The sequence below is a fragment of the Lichenostomus cassidix genome, chromosome 18, assembly GCF_008360975.1.
Source record: "Lichenostomus cassidix isolate B80296 chromosome 18, HeHo_3.0, whole genome shotgun sequence".
Classification (NCBI taxonomy): Eukaryota; Metazoa; Chordata; class Aves; order Passeriformes; family Meliphagidae; genus Lichenostomus; species Lichenostomus cassidix.
Window position 1 is genome coordinate 10,244,594 of NC_139498.1, and position 17,906 is coordinate 10,262,499.

Consider the following 17,906-nt stretch of genomic DNA (forward strand, 5'->3'; position numbering starts at 1 on the left):
GAATCATCCATCACAGAATCATTAAGGTTACAAAATACACCCAAGATCATCAAGTCTAACTCAGCCCCAAAGAATGATGTATAATACAGTACTCCAGTGGGATTCTGTTACTTCCCATTATCTTTAACATCTGCTATAACTGAAGCCCAGACTGATTGCTCTGGAGCCTCCAGGCTTTCACTCTCTACAGGTTTATGGATATTTTCTCATTTTTCTTTAAAATCCTTCTTTACACTAATCTGAAAGAATGGTCTCTTCTACAGCAGAGCAGGGATGGTGTTGGCCAGGTCAGACCAGGACAGCCAGAAGGAGAGGTTAGCTGTGCCTGGTGAGCCCAGAATTTCCCGGAGTCCCAGAGGATGCTCCAGAGAGTCCCAAGATGGTGCAATCCCAAGTCTCTGCCTGCAGCCTTCCAGCCCAGCCCCAGAACATCCCCTGCTCAGGACAGCCGTGTGCACCCAGGACCATTCCTGAGGAGCAGGAGTGCAAGCTGCACTCACAGCAGAGGTGCAATTCCTGCAATGCCAACCCCACGTGGCTCTCGTTTGGGCAAAGGTTGGGCTAGCTGCTCTGGGAGGTCTTTTCCAGCCTCACTGTCCCTGGGATTCTGTGATTTCAGCATTGTGTGAGATAAACCCTGTGCAGAGCTAAACCCCTCCAGCCACACCAGAGATCTTCCCCGGGCAGGTGAGGTCAGAGGGGTGGGCAGAGCACCAGGGGAGAGAGGGGAAGGCAGAATTTGGACACTGGGCATCCAACACCAGCACGTTCATCTCCTTCTCCTCTCATTTGTTCCCCTTTCCCTCAGCGCCTGGAAGCTGCTGTGTGTGACTGAAGGGAATAACCAAACATCCTGAGCTTTTATTCTCTCCAGAAATGCCAGTAATTGTTAGAAATTGTTTAGAAATAGCTCAGGAAATTGTTCAGAAATTGTTTTTTCTCGTGTCAGGCTGGCTGGTAACCCTTATTCAGGGTGTGGCCGAAGGGAGGTGTGTCCTGGGGCACTGTCTGGGGCACTGCCCTGATTACAGGGGATAAATTGGCTGGTAATTAGTGTTCCATGGTGAATCCTCCCTAACACCCTTTACCCTGCTGGCTGTCACGGTGACTGTGCCACCAGGATCTCAGTGTGCTGAAGCAGCTGCAGGAGGGAAGGGGAACATGCTGGGACAATCAATATCACTGATCCTGGTTCTGTGCCCAATATTGTGCTCAAAGCAGGAGAAGGAGGCAACTGGCACCTCCCACAGCACCTCAGTCAGGGGTTTCCACTGCTGGGCGCTCACTGATGATGGGATTTTAATTAGTGTTAGTCAGGTGTGAATTAATCTGATCATTTCACAGGTTGGAGCACCTGATGGATCTTAGGAGGGATCTGGTTTTATGCAAGATCTCCACAGCTCCTCTCCCCACATGACCTGTGGAGTTTTTTGGGAATTCTGGCTGTTCTGAGGCTGCTGACTGTGGCTAGCACAGGTCTTTCCCATGAGAATTTTTTCCTGTGTTTTATAAACAAAGATAAAGTTTGGATGTTATTACAAACAGTGCCTCGAGATTTGGACAGTTCAGGCCTGGCCAATCAGGCCTAGGGGGAGGTTTCTGACTGACCAATCTGAGTGACCTCTGAAAAATCTATATAAGTTGGAATTAAATAATAAAAGCTCTCTTTTTGATGCCACACTGAGAATCCAGGTCTTCTTTCTCTGCTAGCAGCTCAACAGCGACAGCTGACCACTGATGGCAGCAGGGGAAGCAGCAGTGCTGGGTGGCACAGGCAGCATCAGAACACACACAGCTTTCCTGGACATTTCCCTGTATTTCCAGGGTGTTTCCCACAGGAAATGAAAAAGGAAGCAGCCTCTTCCCTCTGCAGTTTGATTCTGCTCCACTTGAGCCATCTCAATTTGCCCTATGCATTGCCATATTTTTGCACCCAATTTGCAGTGATTGTTTCCATTCCCAGTCTACACAAATAATTACACATATATTTATTCCCTCATGGCAGCCTTTTTGGTGAAACTGTCTCCTTGTGACATTGCCATTCCCCCCTAATCTAAAATTCTGTATATTTTCCAGCAGCTCTATTTATTCCAAGATAGTTTTCTGTCAATCTCTATTTACACTGGGTTAGTATTTTTCCAAACATTTGATTAAGTTTGCAATAAAGTTTGGAATGTGGAAGAGAATCAAAAGTGGCCAACATGATTTTCAGCAACACATGCAGAGCCCTCAGCTGCTATTAGTGCACTTCACAGGGCTGTGTTCCACGTAAGGAGCCACCAAAATATTGTATTTATTTTGGTATGAGCTTACAGTAGAAAGAGTAAATGAAGCAGAAATAAATTTGGGGATGGGAGCTGGAGGGACTGATGAGAAGAAGTCCTGAAGAGCAAATCAGCCTGCAGAGGGATTCCTCAGCCCTTCAGCAACGGGGCAGGGATATTGGGGTAACACAAAGGTCACCTCTGCTCACAGTGAGTTTATATAAAAATATTCCAATTAGGGAAATCAGAAAACAACACCAATATTTAGGCTTAAATCTAGATCCATCTAGACCTGTGCAAACACAGAAATGAATCAGTGCCTGGTGTGGCAGTGGATGTGCTGCTCCAAAAGCTGGATGCTGCTTTGTGCAATTCCCAAAATCCTGATTTTGCAAAGATTTAGGCACTGGAGGCAGAACAACAGGTCTGTGCTCAAATTTGCCCTCCTAGAAATCCCCATTGCAGATTCCCCACAACTCTCCTGACCCCACAGCACAGTGTTGATGGTTTCCAGGCTCTCTGGAGAGCTGTCCTCTCCCCTTCCTGTGCTCAAGACAAGCCTGTTTGTGCCCAGAATGGCAGTGAATGAGAACTGGACTCAACCTGAGACCTGTCAGCAACTCCCTGCACCAGGAATTTCAGAGCAAAGGATTCCCACTCTTCCCTCTTCCCCTTGGGGCTGTGAGGCAGCCAAACCCCTCAGCTAACAGGCAGAAGAGAGCAGCCTCAGCCCTCAGCCCTCCTGCTGAAGCTGCTGCACAAAACAGAGAAAAGCCATGTTGGCATTTTCCATTTTCACCCTTCCTGTTTTCTTTCTTCCCCAGCAAAGCCAACATCCAAAACTTCCCAAGGAATCCACGTTGAACAAGAAGTGCAACTGGAGAAAGTTTTCCAGCTCCTTTCAGTCATCCAGGTAGAGGAGAAGAAAATCCCTGCCCATATCTGTTGTGGGAAGTCCTGGCTCCAGGCTGAGGTCTGCTCCTGGCAGGACAATTCTCCATTCCTACACCCAAGACAGACTTTTGGCCCATTGAGCAACTCCACCAAAGTGCATGTGAAAGTTGATTTCACAGCTCTGCCATTCCTCCAACCCTAATTACTAATAGAGACTAATTATCAGAGCAGTGTGATAGCAGACACGGAGCTTTATCCTTTCTGAGATTCCAATTACAGTCTCACCATCAGGAGCCATGCAGGAAATCCCAGATAAGAGATCTCAGCCTGTGTGTCCCTGAGGGAAAACCAGTTTGGTCCTTATCCCTCCAGGAAACCTGGGCCAGCAACAACTGTAAATCCAATTTCCTAAGAGGTTCCACTGTCAGCAGAGGCAGAGGGAGGAGTTAGGGATGGACCAGCAGAGCCAGCAGCTGAGAGATGTGTGTGTTGCACATGTGGGATTCCAGACAGGCCTTTTCCTTAGGCAAAAGGGTTTGGAATGAGGAGCCTCAGAGCAGGAGAGTCCCTGGCATTGCTGGGGGAAGTCTGCCTTGTGCAGATCTGTGCTGGGCTGCACAGTGACCAATGCCTGGGGCACACTGGGGGCTCCCTTTGGGAAAAATAGTCTGGCATGAAGCTGGATTTACAGGAAAACTTTAGGGATCTGAAGAGTGAAATAGCTCCAGAAACTCTCCTTGTGGAAGTAGAAAATGTGGTTAATAAAGGCTTTGTCCTTCTTCATCAGTGGAGTCTCTGTGCTGATGGAATCTCCATCAACATCAATGGGCAAGAGCCCAGGGAAGAAGGAGCCCATAGCTCTGGCTGTCCAGGAGGATTCATCTGAGAGAATGTCCAAGAGCTTGGGCCAATTGCAGCAAAATGTGAGAGCATGAAGTGTCTCAAGACAGCACTCAGCTGGACCTGAAGGGGAACCAGGAATCCTGCATGGTGATGGACACAGCATGGACACACTGGATATGACCTGGGGGGATTCTAGGGGATGGAATCTCCAAACAGCCTGCTGGACATGAGGCTGCAGGTTCTTGTCAGAGAATCATGGAATCCCAGAGTGGTTTGGGTTGGAAGGGACCTTAAAAACCATCCAGCCCAAGCCCTCCCATGGGCAGGGACACCTTCCACTGTCCCAGGCTGCTCCAAGCCCCAATGTCCAGCCTGGCCTTGGACACTTCCAGGGATCCAGGGGCAGCACAGTTTCTCTGGGCACCCTCAGCACCCTCACAGGGAGGAATTTTTTCCCAACATCTGATCTAAATCTGCTGTCCTTCAGCTTAAACCCATTCCCCTTGTCCTTGTCCTTTGGAAAAGTCCCTCTCTCCTGGAGCCCCTTCAGGCACCAGAAGGTGCTGGGATATCTCCCCAGAGCCTTCTGTTCCCCAGGCTGGATCAACACTGAGCTGCTGAGCTGGGACTGAGGGTGGCCCAGGGCAGCTCCTGCTGCTGTTTCCAGGCCCATTCAGACCTGTGATGTGCAAACAGTGACCTCCAGAGTCCCAAAGCCCAGCAATCCATGGGTAACAGTCATCTGGAGTGCTCCTGTGCACACAGGCTGTGGAGTTCTGGACAATCCAGACCTCTCTATGAACACATTTCCTTTGTTCAGTGCTGGTGGCATCTCCTGCACTGTGGTGTCACACCCTGGAGCCACCAGGGACATCAGGGACATGGGCAGGTGGACAGTCCTACAGCAACCCTCACCTCCAACCACAGCCATGCCAGCAACCCTCTCCTCAGCTGAGGAAAACACATTATAACTCCTCAATAATACCAATAAAAAGAAATTAATCCACTTTGATTAACAATAAAGGGTTTTGCCTTAATTCTTAGTAACTGCTAAATAATTTCCAGCCATTTTTGCCTTGATTTCAGTTCCTGGTGTGTGAAAAAAAAAATCAATTCCAGCTTAAGACTTATTAAAGTATTATTCTATCTGCAGATGTGATTAGAATGAAATGCACAAGGCTGGGTTTAATGGTCTTGCTCTCATAACATCACTGGTTAATTAGGATCCCTTGGGATCATGGCTGGGCTATCCTTCACTCCCACCAGGAAACACCTCCCCAGTGTCTCACACCTCAAAGTGCCACCTGCCTCTACTCATTCGTGGATATTGTCCCAAAAATACTGCTTTCTCTCAGAAGATGCATTTCAGGCTTAGCGGGGCCACAGTTGTCACTTGGAAGCACAAACAGTCACAAATCTGAGTTTTCAGAGTGATGCTCCTGGTTCTTCATGGGGCACAGAGCACTGGGAAAGGATGAGGTGTTGCCAACAGGGAAAATGCACTCCTGGAAACCCTGAGGTGTTAGTGAGGCAAACAGGAGGCAAGGTGTGATCAGCAGATCAGAGCCTGAGCAGCCCCTGCCCATCCCTCAGCTGGAGAAGGGCTGGGCAGAGCCCTGCAGGGAGCTCTGTTCTGCTGGAACAACGTCATGGATTCCATGGAATCTCCTGGAACAACGTCATGGATTCCATGGAATCTCCTGGAACAACGTCATGGATTCCATGGAATCTCCTGGAACAACGTCATGGATTCCATGATCTGTCTGACTGGATCTGCACCCTGAGCAGCTCCCACAGGAGAGGCTCTGAGCTCAAACACCCCACTGATGGATCCTCACATCCCTCTTGGGAAGAGGGATAACTCTGTCCTCTCCTCCCTGCTGTAAGATGGGGAAGTTTGGCACAGAGGTTGACCAGATCAGATTTGGTAGTATCTAAATGCATCCCCTAGGTTTGACAGGGTGTTTGAAAGCCCCCTGGTAAGAGTTAGCTGGACTATTTGTACCAAGGACAGCTCAGGGAGGATCTGATTCCTTGGCTGGCAGGAGAACCAGGAGAACATGGAGCTCAGGGTGCCAAGGCAGTCAGACTTGCTGCCCAAGGGACTGAAGGTTCAGCACCTCGAGACAGAAGCAGCACAGGGCAGACACCTCCCTGGGGAGCCCAGCAGGAAATTCTGGAGAGGTGGTTAAACCATCATTCTCCATGGGAGGCCAAGGCTAAGGACACTCATTTCTAGAGAAAACATCGTTGTGTGAGCTGGAAATGAGGTTGAAAATGAGGTTGGTTGGGGGGTTCTCTCCCTGTCTGAGTTCAGACATTGCTCTCCAAACAGCACCAACAGCAGCATTTAAATCAAGGTCTCTGCCCTCTGGTTTTGGTGGAATTACACATCACTGTCAAAGGCACTAAGCTGGGAATCAGTTGTATTGTTTGGGACTAAAATAAGGTTTTACTCACATCCTTCTCCTGCTGCCAAACGCAGGAGTCAAGTTCACCCCAACTTTCTCCGAGTTTCACATGAGAAATATTAAGCCAGTAAAACTTTGATAAAATCTACATCTAAATAAGAGTCCCCTCTGAAGGAAGAAGACTTATGCTGATGTGTGGAGTTGAAATAAGATTGACATTTGGAGGACATGAAATCTTTTGGGAAGCCCTAAAATATCCCCTAAGTAGGTCAGCTCAGTGACCTGGATCTGTACTTTTAATACAGGAGTAGCCTATATTTGCTCCAAGTGTTTGCTGAGGAACGAAGGGTTTTTGGGCTGTGGGTTTATTTTTAGTAGTTAAATGTGACCTTTGGAGGAGATCCTATAATAAGAACAACGACAAAGCTGGCCAGGGGTGAGTCACACCACATGCTTTGATTTAGAGATGATGAACACACATCATTTATCCCCTGGTCATTTCTGGGAGAAACTCTCACACAGGCAATTTTCACTGGAGGAATCAAGTCAATACTCTCAAATAGGAGGAATTTCTTGTTGGCAAAAAATATTCCTTGTCTTACAGGGTAATTAATCATCATTTCCATCAAAGGAGAACAGATTCTTTAGGATCTAAAATAAAAGAAGAAACCCAGGCAAGGTCAGAGGTTCCTCACTGCCTTGCCAAGCCTAGCTCAGATTCAAGCAGCCACCATCCAGGAGTTTTTACAATCAATCCCTTTATAACCTCCCTTCTTTTCCAATTTTCCCCATTCTAAAACAGTCTAAACAAATAAGTACAGAAAAGGTTGGCCTTTCTTCCTGCTTTGGGGTGTTCCTTACCCTGAGCAACCCCAAGGATCAGCTCCAAATCACACAACAAAACTCCCAGCTATGGGAGAAACCACAGCCTGGGTTGGGAAGAGAAAGCTTTTATTCCTGTCTAACCACATCAATAATTCCCAGCCTTCCCTGGGAATAAATCTGAGTTACCATATGCATCACCCTGCTGATCGAAATCCATATGGGGTTCATGGAAAATCAATATTTGTGTGAATATTCTTCAGGCGAGGGATGAAATTAGTCACAAGATATTAGGTAGAAGATACATGAAATGATGAACAGAGTGGCTTCCCAAAGGACATTTTCCCTTCAGGCCTTCAGTGAAGATCTCACTGTCTCAGATTAATTGCCCCAGCTCAGCCAGGGAGGCAGCGAAGCTGCAGGGATCATGGAGCTCTGGATCACCAGAGGTCTGCCTGGATCTCCACACTCATCCAGTCCAAAAAGCTCCTGTGGCTCTGAGGAGAACATCTTCACCACCATTCGTGGAACCATGGAATGGTGTGGGTTGGAAGGACCTTCAGACATCACCTCATTGCACTCCCTGGGCAAAGCCAAGCTCCAGAGAGACACCACTGAGCCATCCAACATTCACTGCCAGGGCAGACACAGCTCCCACCCTCCTGCTCTCAGAGGAGCAACCTGACAGTGGTTTGCCTGTCCTAGGACAGAATCAAACACCTGGAAATGGGATTAGATCCATCAGAACTGGTTATTTCTCAGGATGACTCTGCCACCAATTCTGGCAAGTTTGTGACAGATCACACTGCATGGCATCTCCACACAGCTGGAGCAGCTGTTTTCAGTGTTTTCCAGGGAATTTGCCATTTCTCCCCTCATTTCCTCCTTTTCCTCTACATCCAAGGATCTGCCCCTCTGTTCCTGTCTTGTCTTTGACAGCTAGCTGGTGGCTGCCAGAGGGATGATGTGTTTTAGGTAAGGAGCACACAGAAATAATCTCTCCTTCAATGTGTTCCCACAGAACAAGCTTGGAATGTGCTTGAAACATCTCCCTGGGACAGGGACAGCACCAGGGAATGGCTGGAGCAGTGCCAGGGCAGGTCAGGCTGGAGATCAGGAAAGGTTCTTCCCTCAGAGGGTGCTGGCACTGCCCAGGCTCCCCAGGAATGGGCACAGCCTGAGGCTGCCCCTGGATCCCTGAAAGTGTCCAAAGCCAGGTTGCATGGGGCTTGGAGGAACCTGGGACAGTGGAAGGTGATAAGCTTTGTGGTCCTTTCCAACCCAAACCATTCTGGAATTCTGTGATTATGACATCAGAGTGGGAACACCTGTGCAGCCAGTGAAGGATAAGATTTGTCTCCAAAGGACAATTCCAGTTTTGGGTGCAATGGGTTCCACTCAAGTGACAAGAGGCAAGGGCTTGATAAAGAAACATCACCCAAGTCCTCTATCCCAGAAAGGGTCCAGAACACACCTAGCCTTGCTCTGTTCCAGCATGAATTCACTTTGTCTTCTTCTTCGTAACAGCTTTTAAATGGTCCATCAATTATCTGGAAAATCTCACCCTTCCAAGCTTTGACTTGGAGGAAAAATGATGATGTATTGATGTTTGTTGATAGAATACATTAGATAAGTAAATCAGTCTGTTAAAAGGATATTAACTGGGAGAATGGTTTCCCTCATACTTTAAATGAATGGAAAAGTCTTTAAATGTCAATAACATTATGCAGTCATCTTAGCAGTTGACTTAAAAAATGGATTTATTTGTGTACTTGATAGAAATCCATCCTAAGATAATACACCCAAGACATGTGCTGACATCTGGGTTCACTATTTGATTTATCTATGGCAAGACTGACAAAATAGGACCCAAAAGTGTTTCTTCTTTCCCATCCCTGACAGGCTTTTCTAGGTTTGCCCTCAGACTGCTTTTATCTTCAAAGTGTCCCAGAAATGCAGAGCAATGTCAGGATACAGACTCAGTCCCAGGTAAACAAATGCAGCCAGGAGCCTGACTCACTCATTTCTGGCTGCGATGTGCAAGGTCTGGCTTTGTGTTGGCAAGTCTAAGTGGAACAGTCCTGCTGATTCCAGTGGCACTCAGGGAATGTCGGTGTGAATTGTACCATCCAAAAATCCCAGCAGGCTGAGCAGGGTCTGTCCATGCTCTGCTGTGTCACAGATGTCTGTGCTGCCCTTATGGGCTTATTGTATCTAAATGCCAGAATAGGAAATCATTTGTTCCAACAAACGCCTTTTCCTAAGGTCGACTGTGAGGCACCTCTGGGGTGATCCTGCCCTGTGCGCAGCCCTGGAGCAGCTCTGCAGTGCTGTGTGCAGCTCTGGATCCTCAGCCCAGCAGCACAGGGAGCTCCCAGCAGGGCCAGCAGAGGCTGTGCAGCTCAGCAAGGCCTGGAGCAGCTCGGTGCCCAGCAAAGGCTGAGGGAGCCCAGCTGAGAGGAGCCCTCAGCCCTGGCTGTCCCTGGCTGTCCCTGGCTGTCCCTGGCTGTCCCTGGCTGTCCCTGGCTGCAGGGAGCTCAGACAGGGCCAGGCTCTGCTCCAGGGGCAGCAATGGCACCAGAGGAACGGTAGGGACTGAGCCCAGGGAGCTCCACTGCACAGGAGGCACAACTTCTTCCCTGGGCAGTGCCAGCCCTGAACAGAGCCCAGAGAGGGCTGCAGTCTCCTTCCTGGGGATATTCCAGAGCTGCCTGGACACAATGCTGTGCCCTGAGCTCTGGGATGGCCCTGCTGGAGCAGGGAGGTGGCACAGATGGGACCCACTGAGGTCCCTCCAGCCTGACCCATCCTGGGACTCTGGGATCTGCAGCACACTCTCTAATCTCAAAATATAACTGAACTTCAACTCATTCCTTAATGAGGAAATGTTATCCTTAAGTATACTTCCATGTTTTTGTGTTTGAGGAAACATGGAAGAACACTGTGGCTTTGAGTTGAGCCAAGGTGAGGCACCATCCACCTCATCAGAAACTACCTCTGCCAGGGCCTCTTCTTGTTCTTGGGTCCTCCTAGACCCAACCTCCTGTGAGGACAGTCTGGGCTCATCCCTGTGTTTTGCCATCTAAACATGAGGTGTCTCAAGCTGGTGTTCTGGGCTCCTCCCACCGTACAAGGAAAAAGTGAGGCATCTCCACAGCACAGCAAGGAAAGCCTTGGAATGTCACCTCCTGGAGGTGTCCAGCTCCTGGTCACAGCAGAGTGGCTGAAGTCCTGCATCCTGCCACTGGAAGGACAGCTGAAGCCTGGAGGTGAAGCCAGCATTTCTTCACACACGTGGGAAATTCTCTCATTCATTTCTTATCTCATTTCTTAATGAAATTCTGTGACCTCTGGGTAGGTGACATGAAGTCAGCACAGACTTTGATTCCCTGCAGTGGAGAGGCCATAAAGGAGTTGTGACAGTTGCTAAAGATCTAAATGTGTTTGATTGCTGCGTTTCTGGGACTCAGCACAAATTTCTGTGTGGAAATTAAGAGACAAATTATATCTCTCTGCTGCATCTCCATGACAAACAGATTTTGTGTACTGATTGCACCTCCATTTTGTTTGATTTCGAGAGTTTCAGGTAAATGGGCTCTGTTTATTTAAGTAAGTTATAAATTTTGGGGAATGAGCTGAGTTTAAAGAGGTATCTAAATTTAGCTGTAGTGGTAAGTACTTCTAATAATGCCCCAATAGAAACTATTTTCTCCTGTATTCCCCAAACTATGAGTTAACTGCTTCAGAAGCTCTTTGGATGGCCAATTTCTCCTGGAGTTAAGGTTGTGACAGCCTCATAACTGTGTTGATAGCTCTCACAATTACTGATTAGTCTTGAAAGTGGTGAGCAATTCCAGCAGTAAACAGCAAATCTCTCCCAATAATCTGCTGACTGTTACCCTGCTGCAGTGGTTGGGAAAGTCCCCTTGAAAACTAAAGCTGAATTTCAAGCCCACTTCATTCACTGAGGCAAATGTGACTTTCAGCTGGTTGGACTCAGCCTCTGGAGCTGCTGATAGGAAGGAAACCTAATTAATGGGGAGGTAAAGAGAGTGATAACAGCTGGAGTGGGATTAGTGGTGTGAGCTTTCACCCTTAGTTCTCTGTGGTCATCCCAGAGAAATAATCTATTATTGGAGCAAAAGACATGATCCAGGCTTTCCATTTCATTGGAATGAGACAGTCTGGAGTCTGCTCTGAGGAAACATCTCAAGGAAGAGCTGCCAAAACTCCTGGGAAAATGACTGCCCAATGATATTGAGCATCCCAGGAGCTCAAAGTATTCACGTTGTTCTCAGCTTCCAAATGACAAGGTGTTTTCTCCCACAGAGGTGACTGGGAATCTTTTAATTGCAATGAGGGGGAATAAAAATGTTATGGAGTCGTAAAGCTTGCAGCTACAGATGGAACAGCTGGCACAGCAGGGACAGAGACATCAGGCACAGCTTGACACTCCCCAAAGTCCTGTGTGCTCAGAGCCAGGCTGGGGACGTGAGGCACCAACCCTGCACTTGCAGTCCTTGAAGGACCTGAGCTCATTTGAACTCCCCTCACACCCAGGATGGACGCACTGGGATCTGGACTAGAGACTTCCATGACTTTTTTTAACTGGTTGTGCCTTTACAGAAGGATTTGACAAACCCATCAACCCTTCAAAACCAATGTCCCATGAAGGGCACTTCCCAGAACAAGCCCTTGCTGTGACCAGCGCTGTCACAGGAGGGAAATGACCTCAGAATGCTGCACTCAACCCTTTCTGAAAGCCCAGTGCCTGTGCTTGCTCTGGGAAGGAAGGGCAGGAGGGAAAGAATTATCCCATTTCACTGTTTCTTGTCCAAGCTCTGTTGGGAGAAGCTCCATGGCAAGGAGGGAGCAGAGGGTTGGGGATCTTCCTGGCTTTGGAGACCTTCACATGTCCTTGCAGCACACAAAGGAGCACTCCTGATTATTCTGGATAAATCTAAATAAATCAATAGCAAGCAGCACACAATGACCCCAGGCTGTGTCAGGAGGAGGATTAGCAGGAGTCAGAGGGAACAGCCTCATCTTTGCTCTTTACTCTTGATGAATCTCTGACAGCAGGCACCAGGTCCTGCCTGTGCCTCGAGGGGAGGGACTGAGAGGAGGATTTGCTAAACCTTCTGCCAAGGCAATGAAAGGAAAGATCAGCTCATTTTCCTCAGCAAGCTGTGGCTTCTTCCACAGGCAGTGAAGAGATGAAGGCACACTCTGTGCTGCCCATGCCCCTGTCTGGGGGATGAACATTTGTTTTGCTCCTGGGCAGCACCATGAGATGGCTCCAGGCCTCACCCTCACTGCTGGCCTTTATTAGATGTACCACCCACGGACACTGGAACATCCTTCCTCCCCACCCACCCTGAATTTTGGAAAAGCCAAGCTCAGGGGGCTCTTCAGGCTCCTCTCTGGGACTGCAGCCTGCTGACTCCCCCAGGAGCCTGGGGACAGCCAGTGTGGCACTGCCACCACAGCTTTTGTACAGCAGAAATGCCTTTCCCCTTCTCCTGAGTGCAGTTCTGCTTCCACTGGACTCCAAACTGTCAGGAGACCTTCCCAGCCAGCCCAGTTGGACTGTGCTGGGCAGCAAATCCCTCATTTCTATTTCCCTGCTCTCTCTTTTCCCAGCTGGGAACTCAACCTCACACAGCCAACAGGATGTGGGAGGGAATTGGAAAGGTAAAAGTGAGAAAAGTTGTGCATAAAGACAGTTAATGAAAGAAATAAAATGTGATAATAAATTACAATGAAAAGGAAAATAATGAAGAGAGGGCAATAAAACCCAAATGAAAGCAGTTGTTCATCACCAACCAACAGATGCCCAGCCAGCCCCAGCACAGCCTCTGCTCCAACTCCTCCCTGCTTTTGCTGCTGAACAAAAATGACCTCCTATTGCCAAGCACTGCAAGGAGCTGCCCAGGACAGTGGTGGAGCCACCAGCCCTGGAAGTGTTCAGAACTGTGTGGATGTGGCACTTGGGGACAAGGCCAGTGGTGAGCACAGTGGTGAGGCTGGGCTGGTGGTTGGACTTGATGACCCTAAAGGTCTTTTCCAGCCTTAACAATGGTGTGATTCCATGGGGTCAGTGGGGTCAGCTGGGACAGCTCCTTGTCCCCCAGCCTGCTCCCTTGGCCATGTCTGTGCTGCTCAGCAGGACTGACCCTCCCAGTGACCAGCACTGCTCCAGCCCAGCCCCAAACCCAGCTCAGGGCAGCTCCTGAAGACAGCAGCAGCTCCAGCCCAGCCCAACCCACACCCACGTGCCTCCAAAGACACTGTCCCTCTGCCAAGGAGATGTCCCCATGTGCCACTTGGGATCAAAGGCTTCAGGTTTTGAGGCACATCCAGAGGGATCCACCTGGATCCTGCAGCTGCAGCATCAACACATGGAATTCTGGCCACCAAGGTAAATAAATGGGCTGAAGCAGGGCCTTCCCAGGGCTGTTTCCTGTTGTTCTTTCAGATTTTGTGTGTCAGGAGCTCATCCCTCTCACCAGGCAGTGTGAACCCAATGCTTGTGGGAGAATGTCTTTCTTCCAGACACAATCTCTCCTACCCAGGAGAGGTGGTGGGACAAATATTCCATTCAAACTAGTCCAAGACTCATGAAAATTCCTTGGAAGAAGAACGAAATTACCACAGAATGATATCCAATTGCTAGAAATCCAGTCCTTGCCTGAGAGGACAGATACAGTGCACAGTGTCTTACTGACTACACAGACTGTTAGTGTAGCACAGCATCAACTCACAGCACTATATAAAAATAATAAAAATACCACCAGCATTCTCTGCCTGCATTATTCTGTCTCAGCTTGTATACACACTAATGAGGACTTGCAGTTGTAGAAATGTAACGTTCCCTACTAAGTATATTATTTGTAGGTTCTCTAATAAATCAATGTTTTATGCAAGCAAAACCCTTAAAGTTAATGTTAGCAAAAAGTGCGCTCTCATCCCCAGCAGCTCCCAAACCCCTGCAATGCAGCCTTTTATTATTTCTGTAAAAGAAAAAACGGGAAATCAATAGAGATTCCTCGTGCGTAATCCTCAGCAAGATTAGCACTTTGTCAACCTCGGGTATAATCTCCTGGAAAGCAAAAAGGAGAAGGGTGAGAGGGTGAGGGGGAGGGAGAAAAAGGGAAGAAGTCACAGGGAAGCCATAAAGTGAGTTGGGGTTGTTCACTGTGCTTCTTCAAAAGAATATTTCAAAGGTGACTCTGCTCTGCTCCCCTTGGTGCCCAGATGTGCCTCACCCAGCTGTTGGCACCTTTAGACTGCAACTGGGAGAGAAACCTTCCAGTTTAGCAGTAAAGTTCCCTGTTTTAAAAAGGGAATTTAGGACCTAAATGTCAAAGTAAGCCCAGGAAGGGCAGTGCTGAGTGTTGGTGTCTTGAGCCTTGCCCAGGGTAAGAGCCTGGAGAGCTCTCTGGGGACCTTCCTGGAGCCACAGGGATGGCAATGCAGGTGACATCCCAACTCTGCATGGGAAAATTCATGGGCAAAGTGAATAATGGATCAGGGGAAGGACAGGGAGGGACAGAAATGCACCAAACTGTGTGTGTGGGACAGAATCTGTTGTGTCACATCCTGTCTGCTGTTCCTCCTCCCTCTGCCACCACCCCTGGGTTAAATTCACGGGGGAGCTGCATGGAGAGGCAACCCAAACACGAGCAAGAGGGAGAAATAATATCAAAGGATCAAAGACATGGGCAGGAAATGAGTGAAGAAAGTTGTCATCACCACAAACAATTCATTGGGAATAATCACCTGTTTCAATTTGGGCCAGAATTAAACAATATTGCAAAATCAGGTCAGGATGGAAGGGTGGGGACAATGCAGCACAATGGGATCACTGACAGGGTGAGGAGCAGAGTGAGGAGCAAAGTGAGGAGCAGAGCCATGGAGAGCAGCCCAGGGCACCATGTGAGTCCTGCACAGCTCAGCAGCTCCTCATGTGCAGCTGCCCACAGAAGCTCTCTGCTGCTGAGGAAGTTCTCTCTCCCAAACTGCAGTTCCTGGAAAGCTCAGGAAGTGCAAGAGCAGAGTTTAAACAAACAATCCAGCAGCTGCTGCTGCTCAGCAGCTGAAATCCTCGAGAGGGGCTGCTGCCATTTAGCCCTGTCTTCCTAATGAAACCATCCTTGGCTCGTGCTCAGCTCCACCTGACAGCGCAGAGCCAGCAGTTTTAATACAATTCCCACTTTTGATGCATAATTTATTGAGAAAAATGGAAATGAGCCTTCAGTTTTTCCCTTGCAGTCCTTCTCACACGAGCTTGCTTTCACTTACTGCTGTGGAAATGGCCTCCCAATAAACCCAAGTAATCTCTTCTGTGAATAAATAGATATTGCCAGTAACTCCCAAACCTCTGAAGCTGCTTTTCATGCAGTTCCCATTTCACCTGACAAATGTAAGGCTTGATAAAAAACAGCCAGAGAAAACTGAGGGTACTTCATGAAGAATTTGCATTCTGGAGACCTTCCCAAGTTATCCCTGAGGAGTTAGAGTGAGCAGGTAACAAATACTGCCAAGTAATCATCCACCCAAGCCTAAACCTTCATTCCATTAAGTTGCTACAGCTGATTATATGATTATAATATTTGATTATAATATGATTATAATATTTATGATCTATAAATCTATGATCTATAAATCTATTATCTATCTATAGATGATTGTAATATTTAATAAGCATGACTTTTATTGTTATATGGACCTCATTTGTTCTATATAATAATGGAAAAAGGGGTGCACTGGTTTGGCTTCCAACGTGCTAAAGTGATGCTAAAGGTTTAACACACTCCAAGAAGTGCTGATGCCACAGAAATTATTCTCCATCTGAGATCTGAATTGCTAAAGAGAGGAGCTCCTTTCTCTTCAATGACTCTGCAGAAGAATAAGCTCCTGACTATTAGACAGCCTAGTGGGTGAATAAATGCTCTTGTAATTTTTCCTCCAGATCTGTGGAATTCCCCAGACCAACAAATGTTACTTATTAAGCTCCTGACACTGGGATTCTGGACTCCTTACGTAAAACTAGCAATAAAGTCTTCAAAAATCTCATTAAAAGATTAGCCTGCTATCACCAGCAGCTGGGACATTGCAGAGGAGTGTGCTCAGCTCCCAGAGCCAGGAGGTAGAGGGAAACCTGGGCAAAATTCTGCTCTCAGCACATTCCAGCAATAAATACTGCACATCCCATCAATAAATACTGCACAGCTGGGATGAGGCTCAGAAGGGATGCACATCACCAAATATTGGCTATCAGAAAAGCAGGAGGGGATGTTCTCCTTACAGCCTCCTCCAGCTGCCAGCAATGATCAGATAAATGTCCTGTTTTTATCTCCTCCCTGAAGGAGGCACCTTGGCTCCTGATTCAGACAAGGCTGAAAATTAGGCACTTTGGGCAAATTGCTGAAGTTCTGTGGTGGTCAGTCAGACCCTGAGCCCTGATTCCTGCCCAGCTGTGGCTGCAGCAGCTGATTTATGTATTAATTCTAGCTTTGTCTTGAAAGCCTCCAGGGATGGAGGAACTCTGGACTCTATTGGTCATGTTAGGTTTATTTTTTTATTGTATTTATTTATTAATTTATGATATACCTGCCATTCTAGTACCTAAAGGAGCTGGAGAGGAGCTTTTCACAAGGTCCTGGAGTGACAGAACAAGGGGGAATGCCCCTGAGCTGGAGGAGACCAGGTTTAGATGGGATATTTAGATGGGATATTGGGAAGGAATTGTTCCCTGGCAGGGTGGGAAGCCCTGGCACAGGGTGCCCAGAGAAGCTGTGCTGCCCCTGGATCCCTGGAGGTGTCCAAGACCAGGCTGGACACTGGGACTTGGAGCAACCTGGGATAGTGGAAAGTGTCCCTGCCATGGCAGGGGTGGGATGGGATGGTTTGTAAGGTCCATTCCAACCCAAACCATTCTGGGATTCTCTGTTGCTTTCCATAGCTGAGCTGATTTTTCTCTGTCTGCCTGGGCTCAGCTATTAAAGAAACTCTTTATTAGATCTGTCAGCTCAGCTCAGCTCACCTGATACCTGTCTGCTCTCTTTATATTCAGTATATCTAGTGCTGTCTGAATCCCTGATTTCTTTGTGGAATAAAAGCAAATTTCCTCAAATCAAGAAATTATTCAACTCTTATATTCACAATTTTCTCTTCCTTCATGGCTGATTGGTTTAAATTCAGAGCAGAGCTGTGCTATCTCATTGGGGCTGTTTGCACACATCTCCTGATGCACCACTTCAAAGCTGCAAATGAAACAAGTTTTTGTCAGCACTGGGGTACCTGAAATTCAGCAATCAATTCTGATGTCTGTTCAAACACTGTTCCTTGTTGAGCTTCCTGTCCAATACTCAGAAACAAATTCTTAAAACTACCTTCCTGTAACTTCAGCTGATAAAAGGCAGGTAACAACAACACCTGGGAAACTACAGAAAAGTGTTGTCATGAGTACAGCCGAAGAATTTTAATTCAGCAGTTCAAATAAATACCTGCAGGCGCTTTGCTGTTGTCTGTCATTGCTCCCTGAGCTAAGTGCCAGCCTGGCTTTCATCTGCCTGCTCTGAAGAGGACTGGAATTCCTCCTGGGAGGTGTGGTCACACTTTCCAAACATACAAAGTTTTCCATGAAGTTCGAGTTAGCTTGGACAAC

General features: G+C 47.8%; 1 protein-coding gene across 9 annotated transcripts in view; it reads right to left on the reverse strand.

Moving 5' to 3' along the window:
• The window catches only part of SHISA6 (shisa family member 6), a 238,561-nt gene that overhangs the window by 73,058 nt on the left and 147,597 nt on the right, over positions 1 to 17,906 (reverse strand). The window lies entirely within an intron of this gene.